At 37.8% G+C, this 25086-nt stretch overlaps 2 long non-coding RNA genes across 7 annotated transcripts in view; one reads left to right on the top strand and one right to left on the bottom strand.

The window, feature by feature from the left end:
* The window catches only part of LOC117973180 (uncharacterized), a 17560-nt gene extending 2879 nt beyond the window's left edge, over window positions 1-14681 (top strand). Inside the window, exons 1-5 of one of the 3 annotated variants that reach the window (XR_009330687.1) lie at window positions 1-1804; window positions 6518-6603; window positions 8115-8175; window positions 9050-13107; window positions 13378-14681. The exon at window positions 1-1804 is cut by the window's left edge and continues 2879 nt beyond it. This is a non-coding gene — a long non-coding RNA (uncharacterized LOC117973180). Of the gene's footprint in view, window positions 1805-5414; window positions 6604-8114; window positions 8176-9049; window positions 13108-13377 lie in introns of those variants that run through there. The other 2 variants (XR_004663841.2, XR_009330686.1) reach the window with 2 other exon arrangements.
* Window positions 14682-19358: 4677 nt separating this feature from the next.
* On the bottom strand, window positions 19359-23307 carry LOC131740058 (uncharacterized). Of its 4 annotated transcripts, XR_009330683.1 has the most exons (6): window positions 23078-23307; window positions 22331-22570; window positions 21683-21728; window positions 21458-21580; window positions 20996-21096; window positions 19359-20549 (listed from the first exon to the last, which is right to left on the bottom strand). It is a non-coding gene; the product is annotated as an uncharacterized LOC131740058 (long non-coding RNA). The 4 variants fall into 4 exon arrangements; XR_009330682.1 differs by having other exon boundaries at window positions 19359-21096; XR_009330684.1 differs by lacking the exon at window positions 22331-22570 and having other exon boundaries at window positions 19359-21096.
* Between the last annotated feature and the right edge of the window lie 1779 nt (window positions 23308-25086).

Here is a 25086-nt window from a genome sequence, read left to right as displayed (position 1 = left end):
ATGTGCTTCTCTATGGTCCAAAGCAGTTTCACAGGCTCATCAAAAACACATAGTCCCCTTAAGTTTATAGACACTGGAGTCTATCCCTTTTACAACTGACACATGATGAGCAGGAGAATTGTCCTGTTTCCCATATTACACATGTATGTAAAAAGAAGTGGCTGCAGAACTGTGCATGATTGTGAAATATAAATCTGATAAGGTGCTATTGAGGATAGAGATGAGGAGGCACTATTCTGCAAAACCAGCACAGTCCAAGGTGTCAGGAGATAGTGTGTCTGAAGCCCTTAAAAATGCCATTTGAAAGCATATTTTACAATGCCAGTGTCGTCGTCCCTACCCACATACTAAACAATGCAGTAACACACTGGTACTGCAATGGATTACCACTCTGTACTGCTTCACAGCATTGCAAGAAAATAAAAATATATTAAAAAAATATTACTCTTGTACCACTGAAGCGAAATTAAATAAACCCAAAACAACAACAAAACATTGCCATAAGGCTTTTAGAAATGTGCACCAAAAATAAAATATACCCATGGGACCTCTCAGAATGTAGTCCCACTTTACCGCTGAATTAGACATTACTTGGTGTGAATCCCATTTATCGACTCATTTCTGACGTTCATGGGGTAATTTGCTTTGAAGTTGAAGTTTACTTTTTTTTGGCTGTGTGTCAGGAAAAAAGCAGTTTATCACAATCAAATAATCAATTATGTGAATGTGGTATTTTCGCCTGTAACTAACAAGTGTTGCCTAAAGCTACCATACTTTTTAAGCCTTTTTGTTTCAATTACTAAAATCACTAAACAAAGATTAACCTAATTTAGGCTTTCTTCAGTGTGTGGTGACACTCTGTCTTTCTATTAGGTAAGATGATTTATTAAATATAAGAAGCATTTTAAAAAAAGCAAAGCTGCCATCTTTTAATACGTTTTGTGAATATTCTGTGCTGCTCAAGTAAAAATAGAGGGGTATTTTTTTTAACTATTCAGTTCTAGATTGACTTTTTATGTTTTCTTTTTGTTAATTCTTTTGCTAACTGCAGTAAGAAAAATGCTCAGGCTGCTTGGACATGTTTTATGTGTGCCTTTGAATGCCTGTGGGCTTAAACAATTTGGTTGTTAATATAGGAGACTTTGCATATAAATACCAAAGCAATTAAAGCACTGCTGTAAAGAAAGTCTTGGATGACATGGAAATGTGCAGCTGTGGGATTCCTTTGTTCCTATATGCTCAAATACTTAAGTATCTGTTTGTGTGTTGGGGGGTGGGTTGGTGGAATGGGGGCTGGGTTCAAAGGATCAAAATGCAGTTTCATTCCATTCTGTTTCCTTTGTTTGATCAAGTTAAAACACTTTACAAAAAACTTTAGAAGTTCACAGAACAAAAGTATACAAAAAGTTACTATGCGCTTCAAGGAAAAAAAAAAAGAAAAGTTTGGGTCATTCGATATGATACAGGATTCCCTGAGATGTCAGATTCATTTCCATGAATCATCCCGTCTCCCTCTTCACAAAGCTTTACCACTGGAACTCTTTTGATTATCTGTTTGCTATTTGTGAAACTGTTCAACATTGTTGTTGGCTTTTAAAACATGTTTTATTAGACTGTCAAATTAATTTGCTCCTGTTTCATTTGCAATGTCCAATTATATTCTCTCTCCGAGGGAAATCCCCACAAGAGTTCAGGAGAAATGAAGGTCAGTGGGCGTCCTTGTGGGATCCCCAGTGAAGACTGGCAAGATGTGCTCCCCTGACTGTATCACTCACTGTGCGTCGCATGGCCTTGCCTTTATCAGGTGAGTTGGCTTTTCTAACAATAGTTTTTGTTTCTGAATATCACACATTATTACACCCAAAAACAGTGGACCCTCTGGGAAGAACCAATCTAACAATGTTGTTGAAGCTGACACCCTGGGATCCTTCAAGAAGCTGCTTGATGAGATTCTGGGATCAATAAGCTACTGACAACGAGCAAGATGGGCCGAATGACCTCTCGTTTGTAAACTTTCTTATGTTCTTAATAAATTGAAGCAGAGAACCTGCCAATTATCCCATCACCTAGTGTGCAATGAAGGCCATTCAACCATAATATAAAGATTGCAGTGATGAGTAAAATAAGAAGTTATACATCTTATATCAGAATGGTATAAAGCATCAAGCTTGTTAAGAGAACCTGTCATATTTTTTTTTTAGTTTTATCAATGTTCAACAAAAGACGCAAGTCATAAAAGGCCTGTTGGATTTTATCAAAGCTAAGTGGCAAATCAGACATTACTAATGGCAGCGTAGGACCAACTGAATACAAAATAGTGTCACCTGCATAAAGATTAATATGAGAGTTGCCTATTACCTGAGCAATATTGTTAATATAAATTAAAAAAAAAAGGGTAGGGCCCAATATAGAACCTTAAGGAACACCTTTAGTAACAGTGTGGAATTGTGAAAATAATCTATCAGATTTTACACACCAGTATCGCACAACTTATTAAAGAGAATTGAGTGATCTACAGTGTCAAAAGCCTTAGATAAATCAATAAAAATAGCTGCACAGCTATAATTTTTATCAAGACCCATTTTGAGATCATCTAAAACTTTTAAAACTGCTGTAACACAACCATACCCAGAACGAAAACCAGACTGAATATCAGATCGAATTTTATTGCTATCTAAAAAAAAGATTTAACCGCTTACTCACAAGTCTTTCCATGATCTTAGAAATACAAGGTAAAACCGATAGGTCTGTCAAATCACCAGCTTTAAAGAGAGGCATGCCAAGGGCTGACTTCCAGGCTACAGGAATTTCCACTGTTATGAAGGAAAGATTAAATAAATGAGTCAAAGGTGATACTATCAAATGAGCAGATAATTTCAAAAAAAATTATAGATCAATACAAAATTGATCAATATCATCAAATCCAGCAGAATTTTTAGGGTCAATTTTGCCCAGCTCAGCCAGTACATCTAATTCAGAAACAGGCTGCACTGAAAAACTAAAAGGATGCAAAAACCTCACCATTAAATCATGCTCAGCTGAAACAGTAAAAAAGTAGCCCTATCAAACACATGTCCAGCTTCAATGAAATGATCATTGAAAGCATCAACCATGTATTTTTTATCTATTACAACTGTGTTTTAATAAGTAATTGATAAGAATTAAGAAGAAAGTGATTTATTCTCCAACATATTAACTGAGTTCCAAAATTTTTTAGGATTATTAATAAGATTAGAGAATTGACTGTTATAATAGTTTACTTTAGCGCGAATTAGCGCACCACCTTTCCCAAGATGTTTTAGAAGGTAGGGTTGTCCAGACATGTTCTACAGTTTTCACCATGATGTAATATTGAGGGGTGTTACAGTAACAGTCTTTAGATGTGCTGCCCCCTTCAGACAGATTATGTTCTGCTCCAGCACACACTAAAAGGAATTTAAGCATGCCGCCACGTGTATAAGTTTTAATCTGTTACCGCTGATTTAACAGAAGCTGCATATGCACAAAAGGTTACCTGGCTATTATTAAGGGTCTACTTAAATCGCGGTAAATTTACGTATTTTTCGCGAGTAGGTTATGGCATAAAATTAGGATTTCGCAGACCTGTTTAAACATTAAATAAACCTAACGTAGAGCACTATAAAAGCCTAAAAATAGTGGTACTTGCTTCCTTACTAAAACAGAGTGCTGTCATTTGTTAAAGGCAAGCATGCAACATCCCCCAGCAGTTGCTGCCGACATTCTCTGTCTGGTGTGGACTTGCCTATACATTGAGCTTGCACGCTCTGCATCCACTGAATTTGTTGGAAGTGTAGGCAAAGCTTTGCCAAGTTATACAGATGTGGAAATCGATGACAAATAGTCACAAGACTTGGTTACCCAAGGGCATCTGGCAGACTTTAATAAAGGCAATATATGCATCATGTTCGTTGTCATGTTATTTGTCCCATCCAATAATTTATTTTATTAGTACCAAGTCAAAACAAAGAAAACTTGCCTATTTGGTATAAGTAAGCAGCAGGGTGTTTGAAGCGAGGTGGCTGTGCTAGATCGTACCTGTAGTACTGATTTAACTTGGCTACAACCGACAGGAATACTTTTTGTCTGCGCTGACACTCCAGTTTGTTTCCGAAAGCTGTTTATTTGACGTTCTGTTCAGCAGCCTCTGTAGTAGCTTTTCGTTTAATGTGTGATTCTGAAGCTAAATAGCGATCGATCGTATTTTCTCCAGACACATTACAAGATAAACAATTACCTCCATCTGCATGTACAGTTTCTTTGAGAAATATCTTGACACGATCATCAGTCGAAATATACTTTGCTTTTTTTTTTTTTTTGCTTTGTCGTCCATTTCTGGTATTTTACCTCCAATGCTGAAAACTAGATTTTAGCAACCTAATCAAAACAATGCAGCACTGACTTTGTCCCGCCCCCAGGTCACAGCCCTGGCACACAAAGACCCATCCAAGCATTGCAGCCAAGCAAGGTTCTTCTGTTAGTAAGTGTATCAATGAATTTCCACCTTGCAGCTGTGGTCTTTGAGTGAAATCATCTGGTTTGAATCCAAAGCCCTTCCCAAACCATTCAGAGCATACCAGTTAAACAGCAGCCCCATTTTTAACATAAACACGTTTCTACCCGATATGCAGCATTTGAAACTCAAGCGGGAACTATTTGCACATCACAGCATTTGCTTTACCATGCTTTCACTTTGCTTTATTGCACTTTGCTATGCCTTAACTATGGTACACGGGTAATGCAGTTATCTGCTCGATGATATTCTGTTGGTTGGATTTTGCAGTGAAGAAGACAAGATTTTTTTTTTTTTTTTTTTAAAGTGGAGCCCATAGGTACGGTACAGTGATCATTTCATAACCTGAAAGGGTGTCTAGTTATGCTTTGGATTAAAAAGCCTTTAAAGTCATTCTCATGTCGGTGCGCCACAGACACATATTATATTACAAAACGTAAACCAAAAAGAAGATCATATATTTGGATTTGTTCTGAGCTGTAATGCTTCTTCATTTTACTTTTACTTCATTTAGCCTGTCTAACCATACTAGTTAAAAAATAAGAGCGTGCAAAGGGAAACAGTATTAGTAAGTAAGTTCAAAATACAACTTAATTCTATGTAATAATAATGGCAGGGAATTATGCACAATCAGTGGTTAACCCTATGGCCCAAATTGCCTTTTTAATTCTCCACATTTCTTAGGTTTTTCATTCATAATCTCTGTGAATGACTAAAACACCAATCACGCGCTAGACCCCTTTCCCAGCTACAAAACAGATTCTCACCCCCACACCAAGAAATAACAAAGTGAAACCATGCAGCAATCAAACGAAAGGTCTTGATAGGATAGATTTAAAAAAAAAAAAAAACACCAAACCCAAAGTCAATATTCATGAGCCTCCTGCCTCTCTGAGAGTTACATTTCTTTTTTAAAAATGACCCCCGAGTAAAAGTCTCTACCTGTCCTGGCCTTATTTGGCAATGTGCTACCTGTAGAGGAGGGGTCCTTTGAAAACATGGCCTGGATCGGTCACAGGGGAGTGATTTCAAGCATGCAAATAACCACTGAGTCTGGTTACTTATAGTGAATGTTGTCACCTGTACTAAGCAGTCACCTGCTCATACCAGCTTGTAAACCACAGAAAAGGATTGCTGCCTCCAATACAAGTGAATGACAGATGCCTCTTGAGTAAGCAGCTTCCTTATCCAGTCCCATTCAATCACTGGTTAGTTCACGTTTCACTGAATCAAAACATAATACTTGAAAACCACAACTTTAAAACTGTAACAAAAACAGTTACATTATTAATATATGTCTAATCATGTATCTTTAGAGTTTATTTCTGATTTGTTTTCTGTTTACTACATTCTAAATAGTTATCATTCCTTTTAGGTTTTGTAATATGCAAGTGTTTGTATCCTGTATAGATTTGTAGGGTGTTCCAATAACTTGTTTTAAACAGAGTTTTAAATTATAAAGCACTTTGTTTTGTAGTCAGTAGTCCATTTGTCCAAAATAATCATAAACTTTGAAACAGTGCTTTCTTTTAAACTGAACTAAAAGAGTATAAACATAAAACTGGCCTTGCTACAATATTGCAATCCAGACCTGCTTGGCAGGATTCCTCACAATAAACTCACCAGCTTCTGTTTTTATACTATGTTTTCCATATTATTAACTTTTAAAACTTATTTAACCAGATGTCATATATCAATGTGTTTAAAATAAACAATCCCTTTCCAATCAAGGGCTGCTGTAAAAAAAAAAAGACAGGGTTCTGCAAACTTTAAAAAGCAGTTTGCTCATATAATATTGATGAACAAGCCATAAATTATCAAGGGAAAGATCAAGCATTTGAATTGATAAGGCAACCAGTTAACCACAGGATTAAAACAAGACAAATGCAAATCATTTTTCCACTTCCTCTGCGTTTTCTTTTTGTGGGCCAGTTTCCATCTGCTTTGTTCAGCCTCTCTTCTTTTTCGTTTATGGGGTTTTGACAGGCAGCTACTGAGGCTCCATATGTTGAAAGTGGAATTATGACAAGCTTCGCCAGAATACTGGCAAACTAGCAGATAACATCAGATGGGTACGTAAGCAGTCCAAGCCGGCCAAGTCGAAGAGCATCTCCATCATCAAAGTTGTGATTTCAGTTTGGTAACTACATTAGGAAAGATAACCACATAATAGGCCTAATATTTATATAGTTATAAAATGAATGCTGAATAAGATGTCTGTGTATAAAGTGCCAGCGCAGCTTTTCTTCAGTTCAGATACTGTATCAAAAAGGAGAGACAGAAACAGAAGTTAGACTGAGAAGTTGTTTACAGTTTGAACAACACTGGTACTGTATTTACTGTAGAAATACTGAATGAATCACTAGTATAGGGAACTGGGGGACATGCAGTAGGAGTGTTATGTCCGAGGCGCGTTATAATCGAGAGCCTTATAGCGAGGGAGCACTGTAAATACAGCTACTCTCATGTAATAAAAATAAAAATTATAGCATTTCCTCAAGGTTGCACCAAGCATTTTATTTGTTGCTTTCATACTGTAAAAGCTCAGTGAAATGTATGTTCAGTGTCTTATATCAATGGTATGGATTAACTGTTACTATTTCAGATTTAATGGTGGAGTATGCCATATGGTTTCAAAACATAGCTTTGATATTTCATAAATTAGAACCTGCAGGCATTTATAACAGCCTACTGCTGCAATTAGTAGCAGGAGCGTCTTTGGCCATGGGATAAAATGCTTTTATATATTATCCAAATGTGATCCAAATTTTATTTAATACATGTACCATTACAGGCCTGTATAGCAAAAAAGAAAAAAAAAGCTTCTTAAGTAACTGAAGAAGGCATATGCTGAAAGGATTTTCCTTCTGTAGCGGGTTAGGTATTGTTTAATTTATAGGTATTACAACATTATGGAAATATAATATATTACTCACATTATATTGCTATTGCCAGACACATCCTGACAATTCTGGTTAGTTTGAATTTCAGCTGTCAGCCAGCGTTCTATAACTGTGACTCTGGGTAACTGCTCAGAGAAGTGAGTTTAGGACAGGAAGAGAATACTGAAGAGAAGACTGTTGATGAAGGAGTCTCTGTGAAAACTAAGAAAGCACTCTTCAGAGTTAAATGGGCCGAAGAGTTTTTTTTTTAATAAAATCAAAAAAGACGTGTATTACTTTACTTTTGAATGTTTACCTCGAATCCATTGAATCCTAATTTTTCTCCTTATTTTTATTTTAGTACATGGTCTCCAAGTCTACTCAGCACCCCGTCCTGACCTCTTGTGGTTGGCTCAGTTTCTGTTTAAATAACCCACCTGGGTTGGTAGTCTCCTTTCAGACAGTCCAAGATTACGCAGTAATTGATAAGTTTGGGCCTATCAAGCTGGTGTTTTACAGATTGCTGAGCAGAGGTGGTGGTGATTGTGGTGGGGTTGAGGTACACTTACAGGAAAATTATTTTTAGAGTGCTTCTTCCCCATTTCTTCACCCTTTTTTATTGAGCAGTACGAGAAAACAGACCCTCTTTAAATGTATGCTTTTAAGAAATGACACACCTGTTTTCTATCTTCTTTCAACAGTACAGGCCGCAAGGTTGAAAGGTGATTTCTAACCTTTGTTAGAACTGGTGAAGATTTTAAGGTAAATCATTTTCAAGGCTGATGCGGTTCATTTTAGGAATTCAAGACCACTCCCCTAAAACTTGACACAATTCAAATAGTTTCAGAATTTGCTGTTTGTGTTCTGATTTACAGTGTTGTATGTAATATAACAAAGAGCAGGTGTAGCCAATATGGAGAAGCAGCAGCACCCAATGAAAGTTTAACAGATTAACAAATCTTTTGACTGTGCAATTCTAAAAAGGTTCAATACCTTGCTGCATCAAGTGCAGTTATTTAACATGAGGAATACAGCAATACAATTCAAATTCAATAGACTAACATCTAAAGCAGTGCCTCTGGTTACAATGTAATATAACTGATATGATGGGGATCATGGGGGGATACTGAACCCTTCCTTTTGGAGTCATTATAAGAGTGATCTCCCAGATGGAAACCCGCCCCTTCATATACATACTGTCCCTAGAGGACAAGGCAGCACTACCATAATGAGATCTGTGATCTAATCAAGGCAATTATAATACGATCTGAGCTACAGGGAGGGTTTAGTCAGATGCTGCAGTATGCAGTAAGCGTATAGGTGAGAGCCTGCCCTATTGAAAGTAAAGTGTTTAAATCATTTTTTTAAGATTCAATAGATCTGGTAAAGCCCCTTGTACCTGTAGAGTCAATTTCTTTAAAAAGCATCTTCCAAATTGATAAAAATACAAGCAAAGAACCAAAAGAGGTTCAATAGAAGAAAATGGATGGGGGTTCATGGTTACTGTGTTAAAAAAAAGTGTAGGAACCTTAACACTCCTTTCAAATGGAAAGGTTCCTAATTGGTCTCAGCCATTTATGTCTTGAATCCTTATCTCAACCTTACAAACTCTTGTTCCTGCATTTGTGCCTACCAGGAGGGGGCTGGCTCGCACAATCCTGGTCTTTTCTACTGCAGAGGCTTTTGGAGGATGCAGCAGATCTAAGCAAGGGGCTGAGCGACTGGATTGTAAATGTGATGTTTTCCATCTCTCTCCGACTCCACTGTCTCTTCTAAGGCATGTACTTTGTGGAACACAAAGTGAGACTGAAATACTGGCCAATAGGAAAAACCCACCCATGAGATTCCCAGGTGGCTTAACTGGTAAAGGCACGATCGTGTGATGTGCATGGTGAGTCATGCAGACAGGGGAGCGCAGGTTCGTGTTCTGGCTGTGCCAAGTTGCCTTGGCATCCCTCACTGCTCTATAGTGGTCCCTACAAGCCAGGCAAGCAGTGGTATCCTGATGTCAATAATAATTTTAAAGCAATAATTATATTATACATGGTATGAAGCCTAATACAATAAACGGTTATTCCCTTTACTAATCTTTAAAATCTTTAACAGCAAGTTTTTAGATAGTTTCATAAATGGATACACAACTGTGTACCACAGCAGTAAAGTTTTGCTGAAATGACTATAAATAAGTCTCTAGGCTCGTTTTTTCATCTCATGCCAAGACATGTTAAAAGAGGCACTGTAACAGACCGTCAGAACTCAAAAGGTTCAAAACCCACTGGCTGCCTGAACATAACTATGTATTAGTAACTTTGCTTATTTGACTGATCTAACACTTCTAAAAGGATGTTTATCCTGCAGAGAACACAGGGGATCAGGTAAGGGTGGTTTACATGCACCAGTAAGAAACTGAACCGTGTATATTTTGGGGAGAATTGTGTTTGAAAAAGGTTCTTGTTTACTCACTCTGCAAGAATCCTTTTTGCAAAGGGTGTGCCCTTTTCTGAAGTAAAAGGAACCACATAGAAAACTTACAATTGCACTAATGAAGGAATTTCCAAAACGTTTGTTTTCTTATTATATCTTTACCTCTGAATTTAAGATCTGAAGTTATGGATGACCATCCTTTTTCTCTTTGTCCGTGGGTAGTACACATGATTAGAATTGTGCATACAATTGTTTGTACATTTGTGAGCCTGAATACAAAGCAGACTGAAACGGCTGCATGTTATAATTACAAGCTGATTGAGTTCAGGCAATTCTAGGAGACTTCTTGAGTAAACATTAGAGTGCATACAATACAACCCACCCCACTCTGCGTTGAAACTGGAATGCCAGCAGCAGCAAAGAAGAGATGTGGCATAGGTTCTTATGAAACACACTGGCACCCAGTATCATAAGTGCAGGGTGCTTTCCTTTTGAACACTGTCTTAATACAAACTCCACCTCCCTGCTACATACTTTTTCCCTCTTTCTTCAGAAAAGGGATTAGTCCGCTTCTTATTGTTCACCCTGAGACAGGAAACAATGGCCGAAACATTTGATCACCTGACCTAGTTGTCCTTTAATTAAAACATTAAGGGTCATTTGCCCTCCAGATCACCTGGAAAGGACAAAAAGATATGCTCTGCACTGTATTGTACCCGTCAGGTCAGCTGTACTTGTTAAGAATGCTGTGCCATACATAGTTTAAAACGTGTCTTTCAGGAGGTGTATGTTACAGTACAGAGGACACAATATCCTTTTTCTTTCTCTGCTATGATAGTGATAGAGACTATGAATGTGATAAACTGCCATAGCACAGAAGAAGAGACTATACTCTGATAGGACAGTACCACTTTTACTCAATCAAATCATGCATCATGCTATGAGGAATAACTGAATTTTAGCTATGGATTGTTACAAGTATAATGTGATAGCCCATTCCCCAAATCACCCATACTTTGAGATGTCTTGCCTGAACCTGCCCCACATATTATGATTCCACTGAGAGGCTGAAAACCCTGCTGCTGTGAGTCTATTTGTCTGTCAAACTGTGAAAGTGGTTGGACTCGCCTGAAATTTAACACCTTTAGCGTCTTTGTCAATCTGAAACCAAAACCCCAACGTGTTATGCTCAGCTAAGGCAATTCATTGGAGGACCTTTGAGGAACTGAGACACGTGAACTTGAGAAGCAGCTGAGAACGCAGGCTACATTTCCTGTTTCTTCTAAAATTCACATTCACAAAACCTTGTGTTTTGAAATAAAATAGCCCTCATGAATTATTGGTACCGTGTACCATGCTAAAAACACAAAACTTTGTCAACAATACTATGAAGTATATTAGAAATCTTAATCAAACCTTTCTTTACATCTCTGGACTTTTATGGAGGAAATAATGTGCACAATAACTGCAAGAAAACATTCGATTTCCAGATTCAAACATGACTTCATTTTCCTATCGCTTGACACAGTTCCTTCACTAACACAATCAAACTGTTGTTACGAGTCAGTGCATTAAAATCTCTATTTCCAGTTGCAGATCCCTGCTTGGCCACCCCTTTTACTTTGTGCTGTGAAACTGGGGATTGCAAATGTCTTGTGCAACTCTCCCCAGAAGAATCGGAAAATTCTCTTTCAGTTACATTGCTCTCTTATCAGCTGCATGAAGTAGATAACAGAGACTGGAATGTGGAAGCCTCAGACACTAAACATTGTTTATTGACTTTGATCAAACTTACTTTGAATGTCTTTCTGACAGTTTATGGCTCCACAGTATTCTGATTGACTGTGGGAGAAGCATTAAAAATGCACAGCATTATTAATCAAAGCACCATTTTCATCCTTTGACTGATCCGTTCTGCACCTTTAAAGATTAGGCTTTTTGGAGACTGGTGTCTAACCCCACCCCCCAACAGAGCTAATGCATTGTGGGTGTGATTCAGTTGTTACTTAATTTATGCAGTAGTACTAGAAACCTTTTAAAAAGTAAATACACAATCTGCATGTATTTTAGGGCTTGCACTTAACACCAGAAGGTAGACTCTGTACTGTACTACACAGCAGGTTGCTGTACTTGACTCTCTGTGCCTTGAGTATCAGTGAAATATATTATTCTGCCCAACACTGCTCTGGGAACCTCACAACTGGATGGACGGAATTGGAGAGTGTGATCCTTTATTCATCCCCCGAACAAGTAAAGAATGTGTGCTTCCCCTTACTGCTAACACTGTTTAAAGTAGGCTACAATATTTTGGCCAATCAAAAACACTGCACTGATTTGTGGTGCTGGGGGTGGGGCAGTCATCATTGAAGAAATCTATTTTAGGGGTGAAATGAAGAACAACTGTCCCACCCAGTGGTTCTGAGAATGCGGTGTATGGATGAAATATGGGATACCTCTCTTTGGATCAGAGAAGCCTTGCAGAGCAGATTGAATGATAAGCAAGCAGCTCTATTGTATGATACTTTGACAGGTCAGTCAAAATAGATGACATATGCTGAGCATTTCTTAATAACACTAACAATGGTGTTAAATACTACATTTGGCGTCTTTTACAGCTTCACAGACAAATAGCTTCACTAATTCAGGGTACCCAAACTGAATCTTTATGTGTACTGCATGTTTAGGCAACACACCTCACAACATGTTAGGGGTATTATTATTCTCTGCATTGACTAAAGAAGGACTAACAAGATTGCATTATACAGCCCTGTTGGCACATGTTTTGATTTAATGACTCATTTTTGTCATTAATTAGCAAAACAACTCTGGGACATCTGAGGCGGTAGAACAACCAGTCTGTGAACACAGTCTCACACTTATTTCAATACATTTTAAACACATTTTCTTTAACTCTTTACACTCTGCCCTATTCTTTTTGTTTGCTAGCTCATCGTAGGAACATTCGAGATCTACCGATCTATTGAAGCTGAGGCTTCAATCTACTTATCAAGCCTAGTTGTGACATCATAGATGCCCAAATAAGGAAAACACAAGCTCTCCGAGAGTTCAGTAGAGCGCGTAAAGAACACAGATAATTTGCTGACTGTTGTGAGAACTTGGCTGAGAAACAACCTGTAAAATCAAAAGCTGGCCCTGCACGCAAGTCTCAGAAGTGCTTTTTGAGGAGTCAGAAAGTGATAATTCTGACAGTTTATTGTCATCTGACAAAGAGGAGGTGGTCTTTCAGGGGATTTATGCGTCACTGGAATAGTAAGTACATTTTTATACTATGCTATTTTTATGATTTCTAGAGCTATTATTATTATTTAGCATTTATTTGCCAAAGTAAATAATGATTATGACTTATAATTGTCTTAATTCGCGTTGCCAAAATGTCTGGATCACTGTTGGTAAATCCCAGGATAGAATTTAGCAAAATATATCTGTTATATTACCACATTATTTGTAATAAGTTATAATTATTTTACTTGTATAACTAGATACTTCTAATAAGTTATTAGTTTACTTCTATAATTATAGAGACCCCACGTGAGACCTGCCTCATGCCTCTGTGAAACTCACAGGCAGTGCGCAAAGAGCTGTCCTACAGAGGAATGTGCAGACGTCACCGGCTTCAGACTCACCGACACCAGCATCACAGCAGAGGGTAGAGACAAGGAAGAAAAGAGAGAAGGAAGAAAATTGTACAGCTCCAACTTAGCGGAGGTTTATACCTCGTCACACTTGTGGGCCGTAGCTGGATGCCGTGAAAAGCTACAGCCATTCAGATTTATTTTGTTTGTTTTTTTCAAGACACTGTCCAAAAACTTTGTGACAGTACAAACAAGCAGGGTCAGAAACAGGAATTCTTTGGAACCTGCACCTCACTGACCCTGATGAAGATGAAGATGAAGAAAATGAGAGGAAGAGGGATAACGCCTGACTACAATGCCCTTTGTAAACTTCATCTCAATGGTCTTATTGTTTCATGCAAGGCAATGTATCACCCAAACCAACATATTTCAATAGATGAAAGAGTGCTTGCCACAAAAGCCAGAATTGGAATGAAACAATATTTATAAAAGGAGAGGTGTCTGGAAGGGCTAGATTATGATGTCATTATGTCCTTGATTGACAGGTCTGATAAATCTGATCAACTCATTGAGTATTACAATGTCTTAAAAAAAAAAAAAGAATTGTACAAAAATAGTTTTTTCATTGAATTGATATTGTAACGGGAAATAGTTTTATCCTGCACAAAGAGATCTGTGAGCAATTTGGGAACAGACAGATACCCAAAAGCTGTTTCGGAAGGCTTTGACTTTTGAACTGGCAGGTGAACTGCATCCCGTTCAAACAACATCATTGGTTTCTACCTATAATGTGCAACACTTGCCAGAGTCAATTGCAGAGGTAGATGAGGCTTCTTCAGAGTAAAAGGCAATACAAGCGAGACAGCACTGTGCTTACTGCAGTCAAACTGAAGGGAAGCGAGTCAAAATGTGTAAAAACCTGCAATTGCCTCTGTGCGTAGTTGTTGACAGGAATTGTTTTTCTAGATGGCACAGAAAATAGTTATTTGTGTTATAAGCACTTATGTATATAGTTATTTATTTCTTGATAGTTATTTTGTTATTTATGTTATAAAAGACACTTTTGGTAAAAAAAATCTGAAAATCACTAACAATGTTCGCACACTCATATTTTGGTCATTTGTTGTGCTGTTGGGCTGAAATTTTGTATGGAACATCCGAACATATTGGACTTTCTTTTCAAATTGTCAGGAGCCTCCGTTATACATGTTCTCATGGTTTCTAACCTAATAAAGTGTTAATTTTTGTAAATGCGCTTTTATTTATTTTTTTACATTTTCTCATCTGCGAGGGTCTCTGAAGCATTATTATTCCAGATAACTTCAAACTATATGAAAGAATTTTGTACTTTAGATCTAAAGATCATGCTTCTAGGACATACAAAAATGTGTTTTGCTGCCAGGGTGAAGTACATCTCTGAAGTCGTATCCATTGATCAAATCCTGCATTCAGCCATCCATAAATCCATCTCCCATTCATCCTCTCTTACCTGCCATGATTTCTCCAATTTCTGTCGGAACAAAATCAACACCATTTATTCTACGCTGTCCTGCCACAAACCCAGTATAGTACTCAACCACATTGACTCCCCTCTGATTGCCCCTCCTGCTCTCTCTTCCTTCTCCCCTCTCTCCATTACTGATGTCTCCAGCCTATTGTTGAAATCAACTACTGCCACGTGCCCCTTGGACCCCTGGCCCACAAATCTCATCCGTCTCTCTGCTTCTGACCTTGCTCCTTCCATTATGCACACTCTCAACCTGTCCCTGGTTTCAGGCCTGGTTCCTGCTGCCCTCAAGACTGCCCAAGTAACGCCAGTGGTCAAAAAACCCTCCCTTGACACGACTGTCTTATCTAACTTCTGTCTCATATCCAATCTTCCTTTTCTCTCCAAAACTCTTGAAAGGGCTGTAGCCAGCCAGCTGATGAAACATCTCACAGGTAACAATCTGCTTGCATCTCTGCAGTCTGGTTTCCGGCCGCATCAGGATTACTTTCAAAATTCTCCTGCTTGCCTACAAGGCCCTTCATCACACAGGTCCAGAGTATCTCTCCAACCTGCCGACCCGCTATGTCCCTGCACGCAAGCTGAGGTCCTCTGACTCTGGCTTGCTTGTTATACCCAAGCAAAACTGCTCCACACATGGAGAGTGCTCTTTTAGCTTCATGGCCCTGACTCTCTGGAACTCTCTCCCAGCTTCAGTGCGTGCAGCTCCCACAGTCGCTTATTCGTATGACACGCATCCACAATGTTTAGAATTCACATCCATTGGACCAATCAAGCCCTTATTAGAAGCTTAATTGGTCCAATTAATCAATTTAGTGTACAGTTTGAACAAAAACCAGGAGGGCATCGGCCCTCCAGGACCAGGATTGGGCACCCCTGGTCTAGGACTATTGGGAGGATCTCATTCGGCCCAGGGGATGTGTTTATTTTAAGAGCTTCTAGTCCCTTTAACACTTCTGCCTCTGTTATGCTAAAGTTATTTAAAACTGGATAGGAACAGGTTGACATGTTTGGGCATGTTGCCCGTGTCCTCCTTGGTAAAAACTTGTGAAAAGTAATCATTTAATATATGTGCTATTTTTTTTCTCTTCGTCTATAATTTTGCCATTTGTGTCTCTTAAACATTTTACCGCCTCCTTGAATGTTCTCTTTCTGTTATAATATTGAAAAAACTTTTTGGAATTGGTTTTAGCCTCCTTAGCAATGCTCATTTCTATCTCTCTCTTGGCCTTTCTAACTTCCTTTTTGACTTGTGTTTGCAGTTCCAAGTACTCTTTCTGTGTACTTTGTTCTTGGTCCCTTTTAAACGCTCTGTAAAGTGCCTTTTTTCTCTGAATATTTTTTTAATTGAGCTATTAAACCATTTTGGCAGTTTTGTTTTAGATTTAGATTTGTCTACTTTTGGGATGTAATTGTTTTGCGCCATCTTTTTACCATGGATGTTTTCTCTGTTTTATTCCAATTTATTTCTGTTAGTCTCTTTTTCATACCTTCATAGTTTGCCTTTCTAAAATTGTAAACCTTAGCTTTAGTTATTACTTTTGTGATTTTAAGAAGCACTTCAAATGAGACCATGTTGTGGTCTGAGTTTCTCAATGGTTCTCTGACCTCTGTTTTAGTTATTCTGTCTTCGTTATTTGAAAAGACTAAATCAAGGCATGCCTCCCCTCTAGTCAGTGCCTTGACAAATTGCGTTAGGAAGCAGTCATTTGTCATTTCCACCATTTCAATTTCGTCTGTTGTGCTCCCCAGTGGGTTTTCCCATTTTATATGGGGGAAGTTGAAATCCCCCCATTAGTATGACTACTCCTTTGCTGAATGCATTTCTAATGTCACTGTAAAGTTCAGGATGTATTTGCATTGTTTTTTTTTCTGTTTGTATTTAATGCACTATGCCCTGTATTTAATGTATTATGCATTGTTCCTCACTATCTTGTAATGCGCTTTATGATGGTGGTCCACTTTGAAAGGCGCTATATAAAATAAAAGGATTGATGGGGCTAAAACAGGCAAAAATTGCTTGGAGTGTAAAGAGTTAAAGACAAAACAGCTGCTTCCATTGTGCTTCTGGAATGTTCCTTTGGCATTGCTGCCTGCTAGCAAAGAAAGGGAGTGAGATGGAGGGGGCAGTGAGAGAGACAAACAGGCAATATATATATATATATATATATATATATATATATATATATATATATATATATATATATATATATATATATATATATATATTAATGTCTGGAGAGTATTTGCTTACAGAGAGCCTTCTGTTGAATATGTCAACTATTATCATGCAAGTGGGCTGTACCACTACTGAGAAAGAAAGACGCTGAGGGCCGCTATGCAAATGACATCAAATCCTTGGTAACAGCTTTGATTGGACCTGAGGCTGTCATACCACCAGAATAGAAACAGGATTGCTTGAATAATTATCCACTCTACATATTGTGTTTGTTAGCGCAGGCTGTGTAAGACTCATAATCCCAAACTGAATACAGTATTTCTTCATGACACAGGCTGTAGAGAGCTTGCTTTTTATTTCTTTTTTTTACTTTATAGCCAGGGAAATCTGTCTGGAAATTGAATGAGGTCATTTATACAATTGTTTGGTGTTACTCTGTTTCAAAAGCACTGTTTTGTACCAGGAAAAAAAAACAAAACCCAAACACTTAATGTGTTTAGAGCTGAGCAGACATAAGGTCTGCTGTTTTACAAAGTTACACAGTATACTAGCAAACTATTTTTCTACTATAATAGTCCTTACACCATACAATGCCATTGTCCAAGCTCTGCCTTGCAGCTAGACGTGTTACTTCCACTTCTCACTCCCTCTTCTTCCTGTGCTAGCTTGTGGTTGCAGCTTTTCTGAAGGGCAGGTGAAACTGAACAGGCTGAATGAAAACAGGTGGTGTTAGCGAACAGACCCCTTCAGTAAGTGTTTTATCTCATTGCAAACTGCTGAAACATGTTTATGTGAAGCGGTTAATCATTAGTGGAAGGTGAGCTGCAATCACCTGGCCTTTTCCTCTTTTTAATGTGTCAGACAATGATAGGCTGATAGTCGAGTCTACCGCCAATCCTTTAATCAAGGTCTACAGAAGAAATCCACTATAAGTAAAGCATGCAGTACTTTCTAAAAGGAATTAGTCGATTCATTTTTCAGAACTAAAAACAAACAATTTAGGTACGTGTGGAAGTCCACAATTAACTTATTTTTCATTTATTTATTTCTAATTTTAAGAACATAGACTAAAAGCTTCTTTGTGCTCTGTTGTTGTGAACCAGCAGGCGTTTTACTTTGCGAGAAAACAAACAAGGTCAAGTACATAAATAAAACAGCCTTCTATAAACACTTCCTGATATCAGCGGGCTATGGCTGCCAGATAAAAACTGAGTAGACAATCTTGTTCCACTGTTTCACATGCTGGGATTCAAGTGAATAATTAATTAGTAATTGAATCCCAGCACGTGAACTAATTTGTGCAATCCCGTGCTCACAGATTATTACACTTCTTAATTTGCAAGTGAATTGATTTGTGCCCCCTTGTGTCTAAATACAACTATATATTTTACATTCGTGCTCATAACCCACACTATATCCTGTGCACTAACTATAATACACCAACATTACCCTTACGCCAAATAAAAATGTATGTAAAGCAACTACAGTGTGCACCCTAAATAAAGGCAAGGTAAGCCAGGAGGGTCCTTGGCCAGGCAGGCAGCCAGGATTCTGACACCATAGCAGAAGGTGCTTACTGTGGAGTTTAGGAGTTTACTGTGGGTGTCTCAGCAGCTGCTGTCACTCAGTACTAAGGGTAGGGCTTTGTCTTATAATAAGTAACATGTAATGTGTCCTTCATGCATTACTAACCACCTGAGTCCTACAGTGGAATCCCCCACTGTCCCCGTCAACAGATAAGTTTTAGACCACTCAATCTTTGACCAAGTTAATGTACTCCATGGTCTTCAACATGCATGGTTTATACTAAGTACTTGGCCATCCAAGCCAACCATCAACCAAGATCATTATGTAAATATAGTCGGAGCATCGCAAATCAGTATGTTATCCATAATTTGTATTTTTCTATTTAGAAAGACAGGTATAAATGCTTCATAAATGTGTTCCAATGTGTCCAAGACACAGGAATCTCAAGAGTGAAACTTCCATAGCCACTCACCTTGTGTGGCTCTTGTGACTGACAATTCCTGGCTTTGGGGCAAGGTTTAGAACTATGGAGTGAGATCACTGTCAAACATACTCGTATGTGTAAAAACATTTTGTCCTTTGTATTTACGGGTACAAATCAAAAATGCAAGTACAAAACAAAAACATGAGTACGACTCATAAAAAGTTGCGAGTACAAAACAAAAATACAAGTAAAAACATAAACACAAATACGACTAAAAAAAAAAAAGCTACGAGTACAAATCAAAAAGTTACGAGTACGAATCTAAAAATTACAAGTAGGATTGAGCCTTAACTCGCTGTCTAAAATACGTCACAGAGGTCACAGGCACAGAAGGTTGGAAGGCTCTCCTATATAAGCATGTATGGGAGTGGACATCTTTAAGTAATGATTACAAGAGTGGGTGAAGGCATTTTGGTACACAGAAGCAAAATTCACCATTGCTTTTTTTTGTTTAGTGACCGCCCCCCCCCCCCAAAAATAAATAAATAAATAAATAAATAAACAAGCATATATTATTCATGTTTTGCACTAGTAAAGCAAACAACGCACTGCAGCATTGCAATGTAAATTGTCCGAATGAGTCAGAGTGTGCAGTGGGGTCTATAACGTGCTTAATATTGTCCAGCACCTCCTCGGTCACAGGGCATTCGATTTCTGGTACTTCAATTCCAGGGTGGATGTCATCAGTAAAATCTTACATTTCCCAATTGGTGCCAGTAATTTGCAAAATACATTAGATGAGTTGTTTCTGGTAATAATAATATCTTTATTTTTATATAGCGCAAGATGCAATTTCACCTTCATATGCCCTACCATTTGGGAGATACAGTGCACTGATATATTGACGTGGTATGCTTACTTTATCACCCTGTACATATGTATTTCAATTTACCATTATATTTTATGTAAACATATTGATAGATGTAACCTAATAAATGAGGAGAACAGGTCAAGATAGGTAGGTGCATATCACAAAATAAATAAGTGCACTCATACTAGAATTTTGTTGCCTCAAAACACAGGAATCAAGACAAGCACACAGCACTATTCAAGGGGACAGGCTGACCAAGGTTAAAAAAAAATGATGGAACAGGAAATCTGATTGAAAACACATTTCGTATACAAAAATGCTTAAAAAATAAACACCTGTAAAACATCTTCAGAGTCACTTAATGGGTTCTGCATATGGACCATTATCCACAACCGATTGGGAGATAACCCCCCTCAGTACTTAAAGGGTGATTATCCCAGCTAGTGCTAAACATGTGCAGATGTGCTTGTAGACAAGGAAGGAACACGTAGTGAACACAGAAAATATGAAGAGCGTTTGACAGCTCCAAGAGCCCATCTTCTAGGCTGTGGAGAATCTCATAGTATAACTGTGTTACACTGACCCAGACATCATGCCACAGTCGTTCTATCCTAAAAACAAGAAAAAAAACAGTACTGGCCACATTTATTAGAACACCTAAACACCACAAAATACTAATTGTGAATACATATTCCCAATATAAATAAAACTAAAACCACACCCATGTCTGAAAGTGTATTTTATGGTCACCTTTGGCAGCAATAACAGCTTAACATCTTTTGTCATTGTGTCGATATCATTTTCTTTGCAGTTGTTTCCACAGACGTTTTATACAGTTGGTGTTCTTGTCAAGCATGGAGTCTAATCTTTAAATCTAACAACAAATGTACATTTCAATAAATGTACGATTTTGAAATTCTACAAAAGTTTTGTGCATCACACACACATCCAATCCACTATTCATTTCAATTGATATTTTAGTTGAACGAATACATAGCTGACATTTTCTGTGAAGAATTTGTACAACATTAAAAACCGGGTCAACACAAAACTTAACTTTGGTTGTGCACACTTTTACCAGCAATAAAGTTTCCTCTTCCTGTTCTCTGAACATGCACTCCGTTATTCCAACACCCTCCACTCCCACAGCACTCCTGACTTTAAGGAAGAACATCATGATTCAGTAAAAACAACCACTAGGAAAGTGCAGAACGTTCTCAATCGATAGCACAGTAATCATAAAAAACATTTAATGACATCACAATAGCTTTATTTTTTCCATAAAACATACATAGAAATAAACCAATAAGTACCACTTAGATATAGTGACAATAATCTTTATTCTAATCATTTGTAGAAGGAATTTCAAATTTAACTGGCTTTTGCGTAAGTAATCTTTTGCATGTATGGATGACTCTTTAGAGAGACAACTATAGCATCGGTCCTTTAAGCCATTGGTATCAAAACCATGTTTTTGTGTTGCTATGTAGAGGTTAAATGAATCCATATTGTCACTTACCGAAAAGGTATTTAGAGAAAGTTAGTTATACCTTCAAGGCCAGCCATTCCTCTGCACAGACTGCAGAAAAAACGTGAGTGAGGTTGTAGATCTGTTATTGGTTGCTGCTTCTAAGTACATGATCTGAAAAAAACATTTAAAATGGCTAAATGTAAACATATCAACTGACACTGGTTTTGCTACAAAGATGCAGGTGATGAAGATGATGATTTCTTTTTAAATTACCTTTCTAGAGAAACCGTCAATTCCCCCAAATATCACAATGTTGTACCTAGGAAACAACAACAAAAAAGTGTTTCCTAATGAAATCAAATCATGTGTGCGCGCACACAGACACAGACACACACGCACGCATACTAGTTAACTACAGGGGCATTGCATACTGGTACAATGAACCCAAGTAAAATGTTAAATATGACAAAAGAAGAATGTTACAACTGGAAAGAACCTACATGTAAACAGATTTTTTATTTTTTTTTACCTGATCAGCTTGTGGTTTGTGTCCACTGGACTAACGACATAGGTCTTCTAACGAAGTAGGACCGTCTAACTATGCAGCCTAATTGTGTCATTCTTTCTAAAATTCCTACCGAATCCACTCGACGCATTGATTCTTTTATCCGATGCTACTGAATGTGATATCCTTCTGCCTGCAGAAACCCCCTCACCATTCTGTACCCAGCGCATGGAAATGTCCCTTTGATAGATGAAACAACACTGTCCAGGTCCTCTTCTGAAATTGCACTGAAGGTTGTTCTAAATGCCGAATTCCATCATATGCCCAAAAGATTAGCTATGCAAGAGACAGGTAAAGGTATCTCAAAGAGACGACTAAAAAGACTGCGTGAAAATATAAACTTAGGGTGTCCTCACCTACTTCTCGGATAAATGCTGACGACTGGTCTTGCTGGCTAAGTGCAACTCAAAGTAGCCTGAGGAGCTGCATGAGAGTGTCCATAATTTCAGATGGGATATCAACAATGTTTGAAGCGGAAGTCTGAACATTTCTTGATTGATGACAAATTCAAAGTAATCTAAATCTAATGATGCTTGATTGAGTGAGCGCGCCAATCTTGATTTGAGACGCTCCATCACATGTTGCCTTAGTAAATCCTGAGTATAATAAAATATATATATCAGCCAACCTTTAAAATATTTCTTACAATATATGCTTTTTTTTTTTGATCGACAGAATACCTTTAACTCACGTTCCAGAACAAAGCATGTATCAAAGAGGCCATTAGCTACAAGTCAAAGGTTCCCAACTCCGGTCCTGGAGGGCCTCTATCCTCCTGGTTTTTGTTCCAGCTGTTCCCTAAATTACTTAATTGGTCCAATTAAGCAATTGGTCCAATTAATTAATGTTGGGTACAGTAACAAAAAAACCAGGAGGACATCAGCCCTCCAGGACCAGAGTGTTGAACTGTTTACCAGTTATTTTTTGTACCAGGCTGGGTCATACTAAAGGCCAATTTAATACTAATAATATCAAGGCTTTCTCATATAGCTAGACTATATGATGTTGATACAAGAACCAAAATCGTTCTTTTTATTAATATTTTGAAATAATCCATCTTCAACCTAAGCTATTAATTAATAATACTTTAAAAACCCACTTACCTGAGACTGTGTATCTCCTGCATGACGCGTTTCTGCTATGTTTAGAAAATTAGTTTGTTCCTCTCTTCCCTTCTCTCAACAACACGAGGAACACATGCATTGACGTTCTCATCGGTTGTTCCCACAATCAACTATCTGTGCCTGTGAACTCTGTGACATATTTTAGACAGCGAGTTAAGGCTCAATCCTACTTGTAATTTTTAGATTCGTACTCGTAACCTTTTGATTTGTACTTGTTGCTTTTTTTTTTTTTAGTCAACTCGTGTTTATGTTTTGTACTTGTATTTTTGTTTTGTACGCGTAACTTTTTGATTCATACTCATAACTTTTTTTGAGTTGTACTTGTGTTTTTGTTTTGTACTTGTAATGTTTTGATTCGTACTCATAATTTTTTTTGAGTCGTACTTGTGTTTTTGTTTTGTACTTGCATTTTGATGTACCCGTAAATACAAGGACAAAATGTTTTTACACATACGAGTATTTTTGACAGTGATCTCACTCCATATAGAACTCCAAACTTATTTCTGTTGTGACGAGACAGATACCAACCCAGATCTTCAGTGTGCCCCCACACTCCCTAAGAAACCATTCTGTATGTTTATGTTGTAGGGGTTCATTTGCATCTGAAATTCTGGAGACGCCTTTACTAACTGCTTTCGCTACATGTTATAAAAGGATTCATTGTTTTCACTTGCGCAATAGCCACCTTCTGAATGAAGTTCAATTTACGTGCATTTGTGCATAATGCCCCGCATTAAAGCTTTTTACAAATGAACTGGCATTATCCTCTGCACAATGACTCTATTGATGGGCAAAACCTACATACAAAGTGGCAGAACAGCAAAAAAACATTTACTTCCCTGAAGATGTATTACTGTGATTTGTCCTGAAATTTGTAGAAACAAAATACAGTCAATATGTTGTAGAGCCACCATGGACAGCCAGTTTGAACTGATTCTATGTGAAGAAATTGAAATTCTTTTGGAGGGATAGTTGGCCTCCCAGTCAATACCATTTGTTCTTCATGTAACTTCAGCCATTTGTAAAATCTTGGAATCACCTGCCAAGCAAGCAGTGACTATCATCTCCTTTAATAGACTCAGATTTTCTGTCTTATAGTGATAGAAACCGACTTACTGCAAGGAGACTTTTATATATCACAGAATACATGTCAGTGATCCATCCGCATAACAAATTCATCAGCCGTGTGTCATGGACAACCCAGTTTCACAGAAGTTTGTGCTATATATATATATATATATATATATATATATATATATATATATATATATATATATATTTTTTTTTGGTGTCCAACCCCTGAAATTTTTGTTTTGCTGGACAGGGCTCATGTAATAATTTATGCGCTGAGCATCGCAGTCCCACATCTGCTGCTAAGAGGGGTGGTATTGTTAGTAAGCTCTCCCTTGTTTGTCATACAATGCAGCTAGTGTAATTACCCATGGGACAGCTGATACAAAGCTGAGGTAACCATCCATGACTAGATTATATGCAGTGTCTGAAAAGGGCACTGCACACCATCTGTGCAGGATTGAGTTATCATGAAATACCATTAGCATGCGTGAGTCCATGAAAGATGTGCTCAGTTTAGTCTTAACCAGCGATACCAAAATAACCTACAGACATATACATAAGCACCAATGTCAATGTTATTCTCCTGAGTAGCACTTTGTATACATGTTTTAACACTGGCATGGAAACATCAAGGTCCCACGAACCATAGACCAGTTTATCTCCAGTTCTGAATCCATGCAAGTTGAGGAGGTTGCTGAAAGCAACTACTGAGTAGTTCAAACTGATCTGTTGAAAGGAGTGGCAAAAGATGACCCCCAGAACTGAGCTACAACAAGTCATCTGGAATCTGTGATAAATCCACACTTTTGCAAGAACTGATTTCTCTTTACTAAATCTGGTCACACTTTATTTGAAGGGATTCTGTTTTGAGTTTATTACCTGTTAGCAACTAGCTTACTAACACACAATACATC

This window comes from Acipenser ruthenus, chromosome 12 (assembly GCF_902713425.1).
Source record: "Acipenser ruthenus chromosome 12, fAciRut3.2 maternal haplotype, whole genome shotgun sequence".
Classification (NCBI taxonomy): Eukaryota; Metazoa; Chordata; class Actinopteri; order Acipenseriformes; family Acipenseridae; genus Acipenser; species Acipenser ruthenus.
This window is presented reverse-complemented; position numbering and strand designations above follow the sequence as displayed.